Here is a 16,652-nt window from a genome sequence, read left to right as displayed (position 1 = left end):
CCAGAAAATCCCTTTGGTCTTTTCTTAACTCGGTGCGGCTGTTTCTGCACTGGACATAGGCAGTGTTGTGACACTCTTCTTGCTCTCCGGGGTGTCCGTGCGTATGTTCCTCCCGATTGCGCTTGCAAATCGGCCTCTTACTCCCCCCCCCCCCCCCCCACCCTCCTCACCACCCCCAATCCTCCACTCCTCCCCGCTCTCCCCCAACCCGGTGGTATCGTCCGACGGTAAAGAAGAGAGAGCGCAGTTGTCGGCTGCAAGTCTCTCGGAGAGGAACGCGCAGCGGCTGAGGAAACAAGACTAGAACCCATCTCTATTCTGGCTCCACAGCTTAAAAACTGCGACTGTGATTCTCTCCTTATCTCTACCTGGCATTCTCATCAACTTAGGGAATACAAACATCTTGCAAGGTAAAAGAAAAATCACTTTTCCCTTCTTTTCCACTGCAAAATACCTGGGAGGACTAATACAAAGCACTTTTTGGGTGTGTTGTGCACCAGTTTCCAGCTTGTATCCCGCTTCAGATTTACGAAATGGATTGCAGTTCGACTTTGACTGAGGTGTTTGATTTTTTTTTCATATTAAAGGCAAATCAGCACAATAGCCTGCTGCAGCTTAGCTGACCTGCACAGATAAAATAAATAAGGGACCCTCCATCACTAATGGATTGGCTACTCGAAAGCTTTATTCAGCCATGCTGTGGGGTCCGTTTCTCTCTGGACCATTTTTCTATCAGAGCGGGGTTTGAGCGGTGGGGCTGTGTTTTTATCCTAAATGTCAGACACTTTGCGGATATCCTCTTTTTCCCACTTTAACTGCTTGAGGCAAAGTGATTTGTCCGTTGATATAGCGTGTTATTCAGAGCTGCTCCTTTATGTCTCGCCAGTTTTACTTTCCACTCACGTTTCATCCCAGGATCAGAGGCGCATTTGTGGGCTGCAGGAGCTGGCTGTGCCTGCCACATTAGCACTGCCTCAAACTTACTTTGTGCTGCACGCTGTCCTGTAGTCCCGGTAAGAGGCAAGACGTGGACTTAAAAAGCAACCTTGTTGGGAAACTTGTTCCCGTTGTTAGGAGATATGCTTGGGAAGGAAAGTGCATTTTTTGGGAGATTGTGCGCCTGGTCGGCATTTCTCTTTTTAAATATTTGTGTGCGCGGTAACCCAATTTGGCGGTTCAGAAGTTTGGTGTAAAATCGACCACCCTGTCTTTTCTTCCCGACTGTGAAAGTGAATTTTATTGTCTGACTTAAAGACGGCCAATAATGACCTCATTGCTCATCACTTCCGATAACAGATTAACAGCTTTTACGCACGGGTTGAGCAGCCTTGCGCACAACGTTTCGGGTGTTTTGTTCTTTCCCAATCCCAGGAAACGTTAGTGAGGCTAATTCTGCACGAGAACACTCAGAAAATATTCATGAGCTTGTCACTTGGATGAATAGCTTCTCCATTTCTCCCCGATAAAGACACTTCAGATTTGTAATAGTTTAAATTGTAAAGCTGTCCAGGTAAAAGCGCCTGAGGCTGTGGATTTCGAACAAAGAGATACCCTATTATAAAAGAAATAGGTCGATTTCATTTTGCGTAAATTTGAGTTGATTATCCTGAAATGATTTGTCAAGAGCTCCAAAGCGGACCGTGTTGTAGCAGAGCAACAGAGGGCAGTGTTGAGCGGCACTGTACAGCTGTGGCGACACCTTGCCAGGTAACGTCTGCTGTAGAGTTACAGACAATCTGCACGCACACAAGTTTGGTCAAATGAGCACGCAAAGAGACTTTCATGAAGTATTGCTTGATTGTTTTTTCTTTTTGTTTTAATCAGTCGATCAAATGCCAAAAGCTTACGCACAAACTTTTATCTGGAGACAGTTCACTGAGAACAGTTTTCAGAGAAATTTTGTGGCTGGAATTTTTAAGGCTTAAAATATTAAATCTTATTACCCCCCCCCCCCCCCACCAAATTAATCAAACAGCTTATTCAACTGAAAGCTATTTTCCTGCAACAGCGACTATCATCACTGGGCTCTTGGTAGTTTTTGTGGTGCTGCACTCTATTCATCTGTAGCTTTTTAAAAAAAATGTTTTTATTGAGCCCCAGTTGTTCAGTTTCTTCAGTATTGTAAATTAATGTATTATTCATTAACACTCAAATATGCACCATGGCTGGTGTGAGTTTTGGCAAAGGTGATGATATAATCCTTTTTTAATGCAGCTTGTTTTTTTTCCATACAACAGACAAGAAAAAAACATATTTAATATCCTCAATTAGCTACAATTAGTAATCCACTAAAGACAGCTTCATAGTGGTAATTTCCCACTTCCCTTTCTGTGGAATAACAAGGAGCAACCCCATCACAATCCAGTTATAATTGATCACTTAAACTGCCGTAACAAAAGAATTTCCCAAATATGGGATGAATAAATTTGCCACATCATCTTATTTCATCTTATCTGATCACCAACCCCCCGTACCCTACATTGGCATAACTATTGCTTTTATTTTGTTCATTCATCAATATGTGTGAAACTACCATATCTCCCTCATCTTTTGATTGATATTCATCCATTTGACAGGTTTTGTTAGGCCCAGATGCTTGTCATATGGATCATTAACGCTTTTGTTATTTGGAGAGCTGTTTTTAGTATCCTGGGTCACTCCATTCAAATGGAAAGTAGGTTCATCTTTGATGAATTTATGAGGGCTCTTGACAGGTCCTGGTGGGGCAGAATCAGACCTGCCAAGCAGAAAGAGATCCAAAAAAAACAATCCCAAACTGGATAACCTCCCTGCAACCTATCCCCCTCCAGCTATCCTCTTAGAACTACTCTACGTTCACTTTCCCCTTCTTTCTCATTTTCCATGTAACTACAGCGTGTGGAAGTGTTTTGTTTTCCCAATGTTATCCAGGGGTCATGTATCTCCATGGCATCTAATGGCGACATAAATAATTCATTTCCATTACCAAATATGATAGGTGTGGAATAGACGAGCTGGCGGCCTTTTCATCAGATTTTTAATGATGCATATTTAAGTGTGATATTTCTGTTGTCGGGCATCATTTGAGATGCGGTGAACAGATATGAAAGTTTAATGTCCGGAGAACTTGATCTCTCCTCTCCTCCGCCTGACGAGGATGAAACGCTCAATATGGTCTGACCATCGCAGGTGCGCGAGTGTTGCCGTGAGCACGTCTCGTCTAAAGCGATAACAGACGGATACAGATAAGAAGTGTGATTGTGTCAGGTTTGATGCCACTTTTCTCGCGCAGTTACCCTTCATATAGCTCCAGTTGTATAAAGATGGAAAAGGAGCTTGAGGGATAAAAATAACAATAACTCTTGCTGTTGACAGACTGTTTTGTCATTTCAAGGTGTAGGTTTTCACCATCCAAGAAACCAAGGTAGAGAGTGGAAACTGACAGCTTTCACAGAGCGATATCTCTGCTGTTAGTCTGTCATTCAGCTGTTTCATGCACGCCAAACAAGCTGTCCAGGACATCTGCTGCCACCCGTGTGAACCACACCTCACTTCATTTATGCACTCTATCATCTTATGTCTTTTTTGAACCCTGACTTGAGAGTTCCAACAAAAATAAAAACACCCCCAAAACCAAAAACCTATCTCTGCACTTTCAGGAAGGATGCCTTTATGGTTACAAAGTAATGAGTGGTTTGCAGGGGTGCACAATTCTGCCTGTTGGTCCTTATTTTGCACCCCTTTGTGTGTGTATGTGCGTGTCCTTGCTATGTGGAAGTAAAGAAAAGAGATTTTTTACAGTTTTAAAGTGGCCTTCTGGAGCAGGATTCACATGGTAATCAGGTCAGGGTGCACTGAGGAAAAACAAAGCTGTCCAAAAGCAGAGAGAGGGTCCAAAAGACGTGCTGTTTTCTTTCTTTCTTTCTTTCTTTCTTTCTTCATTTTTTTGTTAAGATATTTCAAGGAGTGTGAAGAGACACATGGAGAGATGCTGCCTTAAAGTGGCTCTGTATATTCAGAACACTGCAGCCACATTGGAGTGTCTGTTGCTCTCTGTTATGTTAATATAACGCCAGATTTGAAATAACAGCGTCAGACACTATGATTTGAGGTGGCAGCCCTCGCCTCAATACTCGCCGTGGTCTTTATACTGAGAATACAGAGCTCTGCTGCCTAGTCACCTGAATGTGATTATGTTGTCCCACAGTACTGACATAAATGTTGCCATTTTCCATTCACACACACACAGACACACACCGAGGCTCGATTGAGGTCCCGAGCCTCATTTTATTCAAAATGAAATCATTCCTCAGCTATGTGACAACTTAGAGAAACATTCAAATTTTGGCCCAGGCTTGTTTCTTGCTTTTTTTTGGTTGATGTGAGTGTTTTGTGGCCAATTTTACTGTCAGAAACAAACTGCAGCTTGACAGATGCACTTTGCCTCACCGCCGCAGCAGCACCCTGATGAGAATCTGCATCAGATTTTTTTTAGCTTAGTCTTTTGTTAATGACAGACTCGGTTTGAGGAGGAACGTGTACTTGCAATAAGCAGACAGTTTGAGCCGTCAGCAGAGGGAGGCCGAGCGGTCTGAGCTGGTGGGTGGAAATGAATAATTCCACAGTGTCTGTCTGGGTCCCCTCAGCCTCCCCAGATCTCATTGTTTCTGAATGCAGAGTGTACTTGGCGTAGCCTTCACTCACGCTGTCTGGCTGTTTGTAACCTGGCCTTTCTCTGCATTGACAGACAACCTCGTTGTCTGTGAAATCCAGTACGGCAGCAACGTCTCTGCCCCCTGTCTGCAACCCTGCTAATTAAAGCTTGATGCGACCCAACAGTCTCAATTTGTCTGCGGAACGTTATCATCATTGTTTCCTCCTCTGCTATTTACAAACAAGGAGAATAGAGATAAAAATGGAAAGCCTGTCAAGCAGGAGGGGAAACTTGATTTTTTTGAAGCTTTAAATGATTATTGGAGTTTAAAATTAGCATGCAACAGATTATTCTTTTCTTATTTTCCATATGTGAGAATTTGCTGCTTAGCTTGTTGGCTGAAACATTTAAACTTTGGTCTTGGGGAGCTAGTGATGAACAGCCTCCACATTTTCTAAGAATTTCCAGATGAAAAGGATTAATTGGTTAATAAAATTAATAATTAATTAATAATAAAAAACAATTAATAACAGGTGTGGTTTGAATAAAGGCGACTCTGTTCCTCATTTGGAGGGCAGCTTTTAAACTGGATGTGCATTCTTCCCAACATGAGAATATTCTGGGATTTCTGTCTTTTTCCACACGTTCTCATTGTTACCCCTCTTGGCCATTAGACGAGGTGTGCGAGAACGCGCGTCGTGAGCGAGCGTGCGCTCATACGCGCATGTGTGCATGTCTGAGCAATTTGATTTTTCTCTTTGTGTGCATGCGAAGCGGACGTGAAGGCATGTGCCTTTTCTCTCCCATCCCTCCTCCGTTCAGCCTCGGCAAGGTCTGAGCAAAGCCGGAATAAAAGGGGAGCGAGAGGAGGAGAAAGTACTCCCACAGTTGATTTGACTATTGTGAGGGGGAGGAACACTATTTCCATTGATGCTCTGGATGCACGGCTCAAACCCCCAGAAGCTTTAGGAAGGGAGCTCATTCAAGGCTTGGTGTGACCCAGAGGACTGATTTGGAAGATGGGTGTTGAGCTCTTTGTGGGGACGGTGGGAACATTGTTCCCATTCCACCGCTTTAATACTACTGTGAACCACTGGCTCTGTGAGATGGATGGGCTCTCAGGTTGTCTGTTTTCACTCTAAAGACACTGGAGAGGTCTTTTATAGTGGAAGTTTCTTGAATCTTCCAAGTCAAAGAGATTGTTTCTGCAGTTTCTAGATAGAATATATTAGATTTTTGTGTTTTTTTGGGGGGTTTTCTGTAAAAAAAAAAAAGAAAATGTTGTAATTTGGAAAAGTAATTTAAGGATCTCCTCTCTTTGCTCTCAGAGGAATCATAGTTGAGCGACAAATCATTAACACATCTGGCCATTGTTCAAAGGTAAAATCACATATATTTACCTTTGATTTTGTCATAGCTGCAAAGAAGAAAGAACAGGATGCCGTACCTCTGCAAAAACCCCAAGCCCCAAGCCTCCTCCTTCAAGTCAAGTCAGTCCGCATGAAATAGGTCAAGAAATCATAAATCACAATTTTGCTTTTGCTTTGAAACCTGTACACATTTCCGCCTCTGTTATAACCTTTGATTTAAGGACAAAAGCTGACCTTCAAAAACTGAAACAAACAAACAAACTTAGAACAGGGCATCAGACAGCAATGATTTCCTTTCTGAATTCCTTTGGCTGAAGCAAGTAGTTTGATTTGATGGGGTGGCTGTAGCTCAGGTAGTAGAGCAGGTCACCTGCTAACTGGAAGTCTGCACCAGTCTGCATGGCAAAAATCCTTGGGCAAGATACTAACCCCAGGTTGCTTTCCAGTGCATTCATCGGAGTGTGAATGTTAGTTCGGTAGCACTGAAAACCTAGAAAAGTGCTTGTGAGAACGGGTGTGATTGGGTGAATGAACAAGTTGTATAAAACACTTTGAGTGCTCATCGTAAAAAAAAGCTAAATAAGAACATTTAACATTTACCATTGCTTAAACCTTCCGGATGGTATTGAGTATGTAAGAGCACTTGTTTTGAATGTCTGAGTTTATCTGGCATTACTCAGAGTGGATTTGGACTTTTTTAATACAATGCAGAAAGCATATTGTTAAATCAACAGATGGCAGGTCTCTACTTCACTGGTAACCTGACGTGCCACTGAACCAGCTAGGAAGTTGTTACCAGTTTTCCAAATAGGTAACATGTAAGCTGTTTGGAAAACGAGCAGCATTTTTCATTAAATAATTAGCACATTATTGCACGAGACATTTGATTAACACCACATACCAAAACGTCATCAAATAAGATCGGCAAATTACACAAAAGGTGTAAAGAAGTAAAACCTGTCGCAGTCTGAGGGGCTTCAGAAAGACGTTTGTGATTCCAGGTCTATGCAACAAAAACAAAACTGTGTATAACTGACATCATCTTCATTTCCAAAAGACATTTGTCAAGTGACTGGATGAACCATCTATCTATCTAAACACCCAGGAGAAGAAGGCGAGCACTTCCCTTTATGTTGTTGATTGAACCGCAGCTCTCATGATCGTGATCTATCGAATCGTGCGAGAATTCAGCTGCCTTACAAGGTGACTTTACTGCAGTGAATGAACACCATTCTTTCTCAACAGCCCCTTCACTTGTTTGTTTCCATGTAGGCGTTGAAGAGCACTGTCTGAAAAGTTGCTGCGCGCTTTCCTGTAGGTGTTTCTTTGAACCGAGATCTGGTAAAAAAGCAAAGCCTGAGCATGATAATATGTATTTTCATTCCTCTATGGAAGCATCTGGATTGCTACGTTTTGCCGTATAGAAATTCAGGTATGTGGAGCAAAATATAAATACAATGGAAATTGGTTCTCTGTAACCTGACCTAAGCCTGAATGCACAAAGCATAAATAAATCACGTTGAGGTCGACAGAAGTGCTGGTATTTTTCATTCATACACTTTAAACATTAGATTATACGACTAGGAGTCTATAAAAACTACACTTGGCTGTATAAAGTGTTCAAATATTGTTAAGTGGCTTCATCAAACTCATACTTTTGCTTTCGAGTCATCAACATTCCTCTCAGGGATCTCAGGGCTTCAGGTATTTTGCTTCAAAAAGACCCATTGTGTGCAGCTTTTAGAAACCTCTCCTAATAGACTAAGGCTCATTTTTACCCTGTAAAATGATTATATCTCTCCAAATGGAGTCATATGGTGAGATCTAAACTCCTTTCTTCAGTTTGTGCTCTGTGAAATAATAGGTTTGAAGAAGGCAGTGCAAACAAGGCTTAAACTGATATGCAGAGGCAACTCATGCACTACTCATCTAGCTTTTTATTTACACGCTGACAGGAAATGGAATGACGATATACATTATTTGTTTTTGTTAGAGACTATTTGGCATGCTAAGAAGCTGCCATTATTCAGTATAAAGCTGCTGAGAATTCCTGATGTGTTTACTTGACATTCGTTTGCAGTATTTTAGATTTTTATCAGCAGCCTCTGATAGGTCGTAGAACTGGCTCATTAGAAAGCGCAGCACATGCATCTCTGCCGGTCAGCAATCTGGCGTTTGTGAGCGCGCCTGTTTGTTTGTTTGAGTATCCATGTGTTTGTGTCCGAACATATGCGTGTCGGCTTCTGTTGTGTACATTTGCAGTAATGGCTAGAAAATCAGCAGCAGTTAGTGAAAGCGGGCAGCTGCTCTCCGATTATACTGTTACCCACATCCCCACATTCACGTAGCATGTATAATTGGACAACCACATGTCAGGATGCGATGTGCAGCATGAGCCTAATGATTTTGCAGCACTAAATACGATTCAGTGGCGTTGTCCTTCTTCCAGATAATGGCTTGAAATCTAATGCAAGTGGAGAGTAGAGAATGACAGAGTTGTCCTGGGATCCTGAGAGCGCCGTGGGATAGTTGTCATCATTTTTATGAGTCTATGATGTATGAAGGTTGAAAAAGTCCTTATTATTGTACAGCAACAGTGAAAATATGGTTAATATTAGGCTGCCATGATGTTACGTGCCGTGTAAGCGCCCACTCTTTCCTCCCACAAATACCTGAAACATTTCAAATAATTTCCAGAACAAAGAATAGAGGACAGTGGAAACAAAAGCACAACTTTTCACGTGTAGCAACAGCTTTAGAAGGACAAAAGAGAGGACGTAGAGGAAACTCCTCCCTGGGAATTTTGAATATGTTTGTCTTTTCATAAAAGGAAATAACATTTTACAGAAAGGTGGGAACATTATGAATAACCAACAAACACAACAACCAGCTGATCGAGCCAGGAAGAGCGCAAACAGGTACATAAATAACTACACGTGAAAGTTTATGTCTTGTGTGTCTAAAAGAAGAAAACATATCAGCCAATATATTTGAATATCAGATTTTTAAACTGCCAAATATCGGTATCAGTCTTAATAATCCTATATCAGCTGGGCTCTGCTTTGCTGCTTTGAACTAGTGGATAATGCCACGTCGACAACTCCAAAGCCAAGTATAGCTCCAGTAAGATCAAATGCGCTGAAGTGCACTGGCACAGAGATCCCACATGGTGTTTTTTGTTGCTTTTTGATGTCTACTTTGTCACACTGTTCGCCCTTTGTTTTTTTCTGATTTCCCTTTAGTGTGACAAGTTCACATTTCCCCATCTAAATGTTTTATGCAGTTTGTATTATCGCTGCCCTGACCAGATTACAAGAGGCATGCGTGTTGAATAATTACTTATCTCCTCAGGTACCACAGTGAAATCCACCAAAAAAACCCTTTTGTTACCTAATCTTCACAGCTGCGTTATTCTTCTTCTCAATCCAAAACAATCCACGCCTGCTGTCAGCCTTCTCCAGAAAATCAGCATATATAGACGTGTACTTTTGCAAGACGCAGCACGGTTCTGACAAAGGGAAGCAACAACAGAGAGCATATACACTTATTTTGTGTGGCAGCTATAGACCTATTTCACATCTGAGGTGTCAAAACATTTCAGCTTTTTCAGGGAGAATCCGATCATGCTATTATTCATTGTCTGCGTCTGTTTTCTTTTGGGTTTTTTTCCTGTCTATTTGACCTGCGTAGCAATGAGCACTCAGCAATACTCCAGCTTAACCTGACAGACTTTCAGGAGAAATTATTCTGCCGTGTCTTTTGACCTTTTTGTGTGGCTCTTGCCAGAAATCTCTTGGTTTTAAGCCAACAGGCAGACCGGAATTTGTTCTTTTTCTCCGCCAAAGTGGCTGATTTGTGATTCATGCTGCGTGCGAGCTGCGGAGTTTTTAATGGTCAAATGCAGACCTTATTATCTCCCCAGAGAACTCACTTCGATCATACTCACTGCCGTGTATATACCCCCCGACGCTAATGCTAGGTTGGCCATGAAAGAACTTTCTGCAGCCATTAACAAACACCAGAATAAACACCCCGAGGCTGCTTTTATTGTTGCTGGCGACTTCAACCACACCAACTTAAAGACAGTCCTCCCCAGATTCCACCAACATGTCTCCTGCCACACCAGAGGAGACAAGACTTTAGACCATGTGTATTCCAACCTGGCTGGAGCCTACAAAGCCACACCCCTCCCCCACATTGGACAATCGGACCATCTCTCCCTGTTCCTCACACCTCGGTATTCACCACTCATCCAACGTGTGAAACCTGCTGTGAGGACAATTAAAGTGTGGCCAGAGGGGACAGACGCAGTGCTCCAGGACAGATTTAAAAACACAGACTGGAATATGTTCACCCACACAGACCTGGACCAGTATGCCTCATCTGTACTGGATTACATCTCCGAAACCACAGACAGTGTCACCACCCAGAAACGGATCACCATGTACCCCAACCAGAAGCCTTGGATGAACCGGGATGTTCGTCTCCTCCTGAAGGCCCGCAACACTGCCTTTAGGTCAGGAGATGCACACGCCTACAGTACAGCCAGGGCTAATCTAAAGAAGGGCATCAAAAAAGCCAAACACCATTACAAAAAGAAGGTAGAAGAACACTTCTCCAACTCCAACCCCCGACGCATGTGGCAAGGACTCCAGACCATTACAGACTACAGGACCACCAAACCCTCCCCCGCATCCTCTGATGTCTCCTTCCTCAACGAGCTCAACAACTTTTATGCTCGTTTTGAGCGAGGGAACCCCACAACCACAACCAAAGCAGACGTGACGCCAGACCACCAACCTATGACTCTCTCCCCCACCGATGTAGGAGCGGTGCTGAGCAGGATCAATGTCCACAAGGCTGCAGGTCCCGATGGCATCCCCGGGCGTGTTCTCAGAGCGTGTTCTGAGGAGCTTGCAGGAGTGCTGACAGACATATTCAACCTGTCCTTGGCCCACGCTGTGGTACCGGCCTGCTTCAAATCCACCTCCATCGTCCCGATACCCAAAAACTCCAACCCATCTTGCCTCAATGACTACCGCCCAGTAGCACTCACCCCCATCATCACTAAGTGCTTAGAGCAGCTGGTCCTAGCACACTTCAAATCCTGTCTCCCCCCCACCCTGGACCCCCACCAATTCGCATACCGCCAGAACAGGAGCACAGAGGATGCAGTCTCCATCGCACTGCACTCTGTCCTCTCACACCTGGACAACAACAACACCTACGCCAGAATGCTGTTTATAGACTTCAGTTCAGCATTCAATACAATCCACCCCTCACAACTCATCAGGACACTGACAGACCTGGGCATCAGTTCCCTCATCTGCAAATGGTTACTGGACTTCCTGACCAACCGCCCCCAACATGTCCGGCTGGATAACCGCTGCTCATCTACCATCACAATGAACACCGGTGTACCACAAGGCTGTGTGATGAGCCCTTTCCTCTACTCCCTCTTCACCCACGACTGCAGACCTGCTGATGGTTCCAACACCATCATTAAGTTTGCAGATGACACCACGGTGATTGGCCTCATCAGTGACAACGATGAGGCCGCCTACAGGGAGGAGGTGGATCGTCTGGCTGAGTGGTGCGACACAAACAACCTGCTGCTTAACACCGAGAAGACCAAGGAGCTCATCGTGGACTACAGGAGGAATGCTGACCCACATCCACCCATCCACATTAAGGGGACGGCTGTGGAGCGTGTGAGCAGCTTCAAGTTCCTGGGAGTCCACATCTCCGAGGATCTCACCTGGACGACCAACTGCTCCAAGCTGGTCAAGAAGGCTCACCAGCGCCTCTTCTTCTTGAGGACTCTGAGGAAGAACCACCTGTCCTCAGACATCCTGGTGAACTTCTATCGCTGCACCATCGAGAGCATCCTGACCAACTGTATAACAGTCTGGTACGGGAACTGCTCCGCCTCGGACCGGAAGGCGTTGCAGAGGGTCGTGAAAACTGCCCAGCGCATCGCCGGAGCACCACTTCCTGCCATAAAAGACATCTACAGGAAGCGGTGTCTGAAAAGGGCTGGGAAAATCATCAGAGACCCCAGTCACCCATCACATGGACTCTTCACCCTCCTGCCCTCTGGGAGGCGCTACAGGAGCCTCCGGACTAAGACCACCAGGTACCGGAACAGCTTCTTCCCCACAGCTGTCAGACTCCTGAACTCTGCCTCCTGACATCTGACCCACGTTAACTCATGGACTGAACATACACACACACACACAATGGACAACTGTACCCTCAAACACACAATAATAACATGGAGTGAACCACCACTCACAACCACTAGCACTTTATATAGCCTCTGTAGAAATTATCCACACCCTCACTTACCTTAACTGCACTACTGTATAGCCCTGTGTAAACAATCATTCTGTACATACGATAATTTTTAACCCTACAACTGTTTACAACTTGCATAGTTCCCATTTCTGTATAGCTGTATATCTCAGATTCTGTAAAGTTATTTATTTCATATTCTGTATAGTTTTTCATATTTATATCCTGTTCATATCCTGTACATAGCTTGTACTCACTACAGCCTGTACATACTTATAGTTATAGAATATTCACAACATACTTCATACCGTGTACATTATAACATAATAGACCCATTTCTATATTATTGCTAATATATATTGTAATATATCTATATCACTAAGCACTTCTGGATGGATGCAAACTGCATTTCGTTGCCCTGTACCTGTGCATGTGCAATGACATTAAAGTTGAATTCTATTCTATTCTATACGCTCAATTCTGGATATGAGGCTGACAGGGGAATAGTGCTGCAAGACTGTAGCCTTAATTAAGGACTCATTAGCTAACAGGTGCTGAACACTGAGAACATATACAAGCACAGGCCTGAAATGAGCGAAACAGTAAGTACTGCGAGTGCAGGCACTTCAGATTGTGACCACGATCCTTATTTGAAGCTGAACATTGAACAAAGGTTGCTGTCTTTGGCCAATGACAAGTCTGACGGGCAAGTCAACAAAGTGGAACAGAAAGCACGACGCGTCTACGCTCTGCCTCCCTGGCTTTAAGTGTTCAATCATAAAGACATTTTTGTGCCACACTACCTCTACAGCACTGCTGAGTCGGGTTAGCTTTGGTTACTATGGCGATAGAAGTGGCTCTCGGTGGGGGCAGGAGGGTCTGCTTGAGACTGAAGCAGAAAGAGAGGAGTGTGACAGTGATTAATGTCCTGGCAGAAACAGAGACGGTCAACTCTCAGAGCCCCGTTGTCACCATCAGAGTATTAAAAAGCACGCCGCGCCCAGCACCTCGTCTCAAAAGCACCAGAATGGCTGGAGGTTTAATCACAGTCATGTGAATTATTTATTACATAAAAATCTATTACTTTTTGACTTGGTGGATGAAAGCGAGAGTAAATTGAAATGTTGGATTAAGCCAAGAAGGAAATGAGATTCACCTGCGTGTCTCCTAAAATCAATCCTCTCCATCCTGCTGATTAATGGCAGAACATTTGTCTCAGCATCTTGCACCGAGGTAAATGCATCTTATTCCAAAAACATCAAACAAGTCGAAGTGGCCTTTTTCTCCAACCTCCAGGTGGCGAGGGGAGAAGGGGCTACTGTTGAGTCACATGGCTCTCCGATTACCGTGCAGCCTGTTAACAAGGAAGCGAAGTGATGGAAGACTGTGGGCCAAGCGTCTGCATGATAGAGATAAGCGGCCAACTGGGCATCCTCTATCCACCACCGCATCCAACCCCTCCACCCCCAACAAGAACACTCAGGAAATACTATGCCTGGATATTTAACCAGCAGGGTTCAATGATGGAAAAACTTTAGTATGTGGCTATATTTGCACAAAAAAACCCCACTCACGTGCACGAACCCTCCTTGTATTGGACACACTTTTGTATGGGAAAAAACTCTTAAAGCTTTGTCACGGTGACTGTCCCTCTTTCATGTGGCCCACCTGGATGCTTAGGCCAATTAGAGCTCCTTTTCAGGATCTTGTTCTCTTCTCGGGATTTTGCACATCACTGCACTTTTCCTTCCTCTGCTTCTTTTTACTCCACCAACCCGCTGCAACACTGTGGCTGAAATCCTCTGTTGGGCCACTGTACTGCCCAGTGTGTGAGCGTCACGCACTGCTGTTAATCTCCTCCAGTAACCTTTGCACCTGGAATCCATGTCCACCACCTACAGACATTTTTTGCTCTCTGTTACCTGACCCTCTGGGTTTCCATCTCATGTTGGTTACAGTGCAGTGACAGTACAGTGCTTGTGTGAGACCTTTTTAAAAGGCACAAAGAAGTGGCTCCACATATATAGGCAGTATTTCAAGAGATAACATAACCTTGCCATCTTCCCCAAACCTACAATGCTTAATAAACTTATTAGACCACCACCCGATCTAAGGTTTATGTTTAAATTAACAGTATTTCTGCAATGGTTAATCCACCAGCATGTGCAACCTCTTTAATTCAAATAATGTTTTTAACTCTAATGATAATTATTGCTGTTATTTATGAATTTTCACATGTACAGTCTTAGAAAAAAGCAGAAAAAATAGTCAAGCACAGCATTGTCTGCCAAATTACTGTAATTTATGTGCGTTTCTAAACACGTGTGTCAGACAGTTTTATTTGCGTTCGCTTGTGTTTCTGACAGGTGCTCTAATAAATTTGTTTAAGCACAGTATAGCTTCTTCAATGGACTCCAGTGCAATAAATGGGAGGTTTTAGGTTTTTAATTTCTGTTTACAAAAGGCTTAAGAAACACAGCAGGAAAGCAGTAGAGCACTTTCTAGCTATGTGTAAATCAGATGGTGGAAGTTTGATGGCAGAGTAAATGTCTGCCCCCACTCACAGCAGATTGCTCTTGCTAGTGTTGGCCAGCAGCCCCATTCATCACCCGCCATGAGCGGTTTTCTTTTAGGTATGGCTCAGGTCCCAGTGGAGGTTTTGAATGTGTGGCGTCCCCCTGAATGCTAAATGTATTGTTAAACAGACATTTGGAGCAAGGACTGAGAACACCTCATTTATTTATCTATGTGTGCTCTCATTTATGTCTCAGCTCTCAGATTTCTTTTTAACTCTTTCGCCCATAAAGACAACATTTGACGACCTCCCCTGTACTCACAATAACAAGTACTAAAACCTCAGTGTATATTAATAAAGATGTGGTTTGATGACTGTTAGATTACTCTCAGTAACTCTGTAAGCAGGCCTAAAATATGACAGAAACCACTCAATTTAGACAAGAGCTTCAAGGGTTACTCCTAGTAGATTTTCAAGGGGTAAAGAGTTAAATTAATTTAAGACCTTCACTTACTAGCATTTAGACTTTTCAGCCACTGACTGTATAGAAAATAATCACATAACCATCACGATGTTTTCTGGACTGGATTTGTGTGTTTTAAGAAATATTTGGACGAGGATGACGTAATAAGCTATTGCTAGCTAGCTTGCTTGGTTAGCAAGCTGCACACATTAACAGTGTTGGCAACTCCCAGTGTTGGGGAGTAACGGAATACATGTACCGCCGTTACGTATTTAAAATACAAAATATGAGTAACTGTATTCCGTTAAAGTTACCGTTTAAAAAGGTGGTATTTAGAATACAGTTACTTTGTTGAAATAAATGGATTACACGGCGGTACTTCCCTGTTTCATTTTGTCGCGGGTCAGGACTGTTTCGGTTTTGTTTGACAGCTACGTTCTGTTGTTCCAGGCGGCAGCGTTACGGTTGCCATGGTTACAGGGTGACGCTCTCTTTGTGACTGTGTTTCCTGGGTGAGAGAGCGCCTTTTTTTGTTGTTGTTGTTGTGCTAAGCTAAAAGGTAGAGTGTTACAGACATAGCCCTAAAGAATGTAGCCTCATGGGCAGTGTAGTCCGTGCTGCAGGGAGAATGGACTGCCATACACGTTATGTGTCTGTGAGCGCGAGGAGGGAGAAAAAGGAGAGTCGAAAAGCAGGAGTTTATCGTCAAGCAGAAACGGGAGCTGGAAGCATGTAAATATAATAATAACCACTGCAGCCAAGAAGAGTGCCTGACGAGCCCAGTTGTAAGTAAGCTATTACGACTCGACTGTACGCTGTGTTCGTGTTTTCATCCGAAACAATAAGTTCCGTTGGAGCAGCCTTTCAACGCCTCTCTCTGTCTCTCGCAAGCAAAGTTGACCCAGACAACAAAGTAAGGCTAGTTTTCGGCTACGAGCCCAACACGGAATCTGACGGTTCAGACCCGCGGACCTTCAGTAATAGTAATAAATCACATTCATGTAGTTGTAAAAGCATGATAATATATTAAGTAATCCGAAGTATTCAGAATACGTTACTCTCATTGAGTAACGTAACGGAATATGTTACAAAATACATTTTGGGGCATGTATTCTGTAATCTGTAGTGGAATACATTTTAAAAGTAACCTTCCCAACACTGCCAACTCCTCAGTAAGGAAAATCGCTATTGGTTGTCCTAAAAGTCGCTAAATGACGTCATCGCCTAATTTGCATAATTGGTCATGCTAATCTAATTGTAACCTATGTTGTTGGAGAGAGAAATAACATCGTGGAAGAGACATAAAGTGAGTAAAAAACGTCCTAAATGCATTTAGAGTTTATTTAGAACTACAAATTAAATTTCTTTTACCAATTA

At 43.4% G+C, this 16,652-nt stretch overlaps 1 protein-coding gene across 3 annotated transcripts in view; it reads left to right on the top strand.

The window, feature by feature from the left end:
• The first annotated feature begins 263 nt into the window (after positions 1-263).
• The window catches only part of sema5ba (sema domain, seven thrombospondin repeats (type 1 and type 1-like), transmembrane domain (TM) and short cytoplasmic domain, (semaphorin) 5Ba), a 196,634-nt gene continuing 180,245 nt past the window's right edge, over positions 264-16,652 (top strand). For all 3 annotated transcript variants that reach the window (XM_086266103.1, XM_086266101.1, XM_086266104.1), the window contains exon 1: positions 264-410. The gene's annotated coding sequence lies outside the window, so the exon portion shown is untranslated. The remainder of the gene's footprint in view (positions 411-16,652) is intronic.

The sequence above is a fragment of the Aulonocara sp. 'chitande type north' Nkhata Bay genome, linkage group LG16 (genome assembly GCF_057382095.1).
Source record: "Aulonocara sp. 'chitande type north' Nkhata Bay isolate Kocher_YH1m ecotype deep benthic linkage group LG16, A_spYH_male_GT1.1, whole genome shotgun sequence".
Lineage (NCBI taxonomy): Eukaryota > Metazoa > Chordata > Actinopteri > Cichliformes > Cichlidae > Aulonocara > Aulonocara sp. 'chitande type north' Nkhata Bay.
This window is presented reverse-complemented; position numbering and strand designations above follow the sequence as displayed.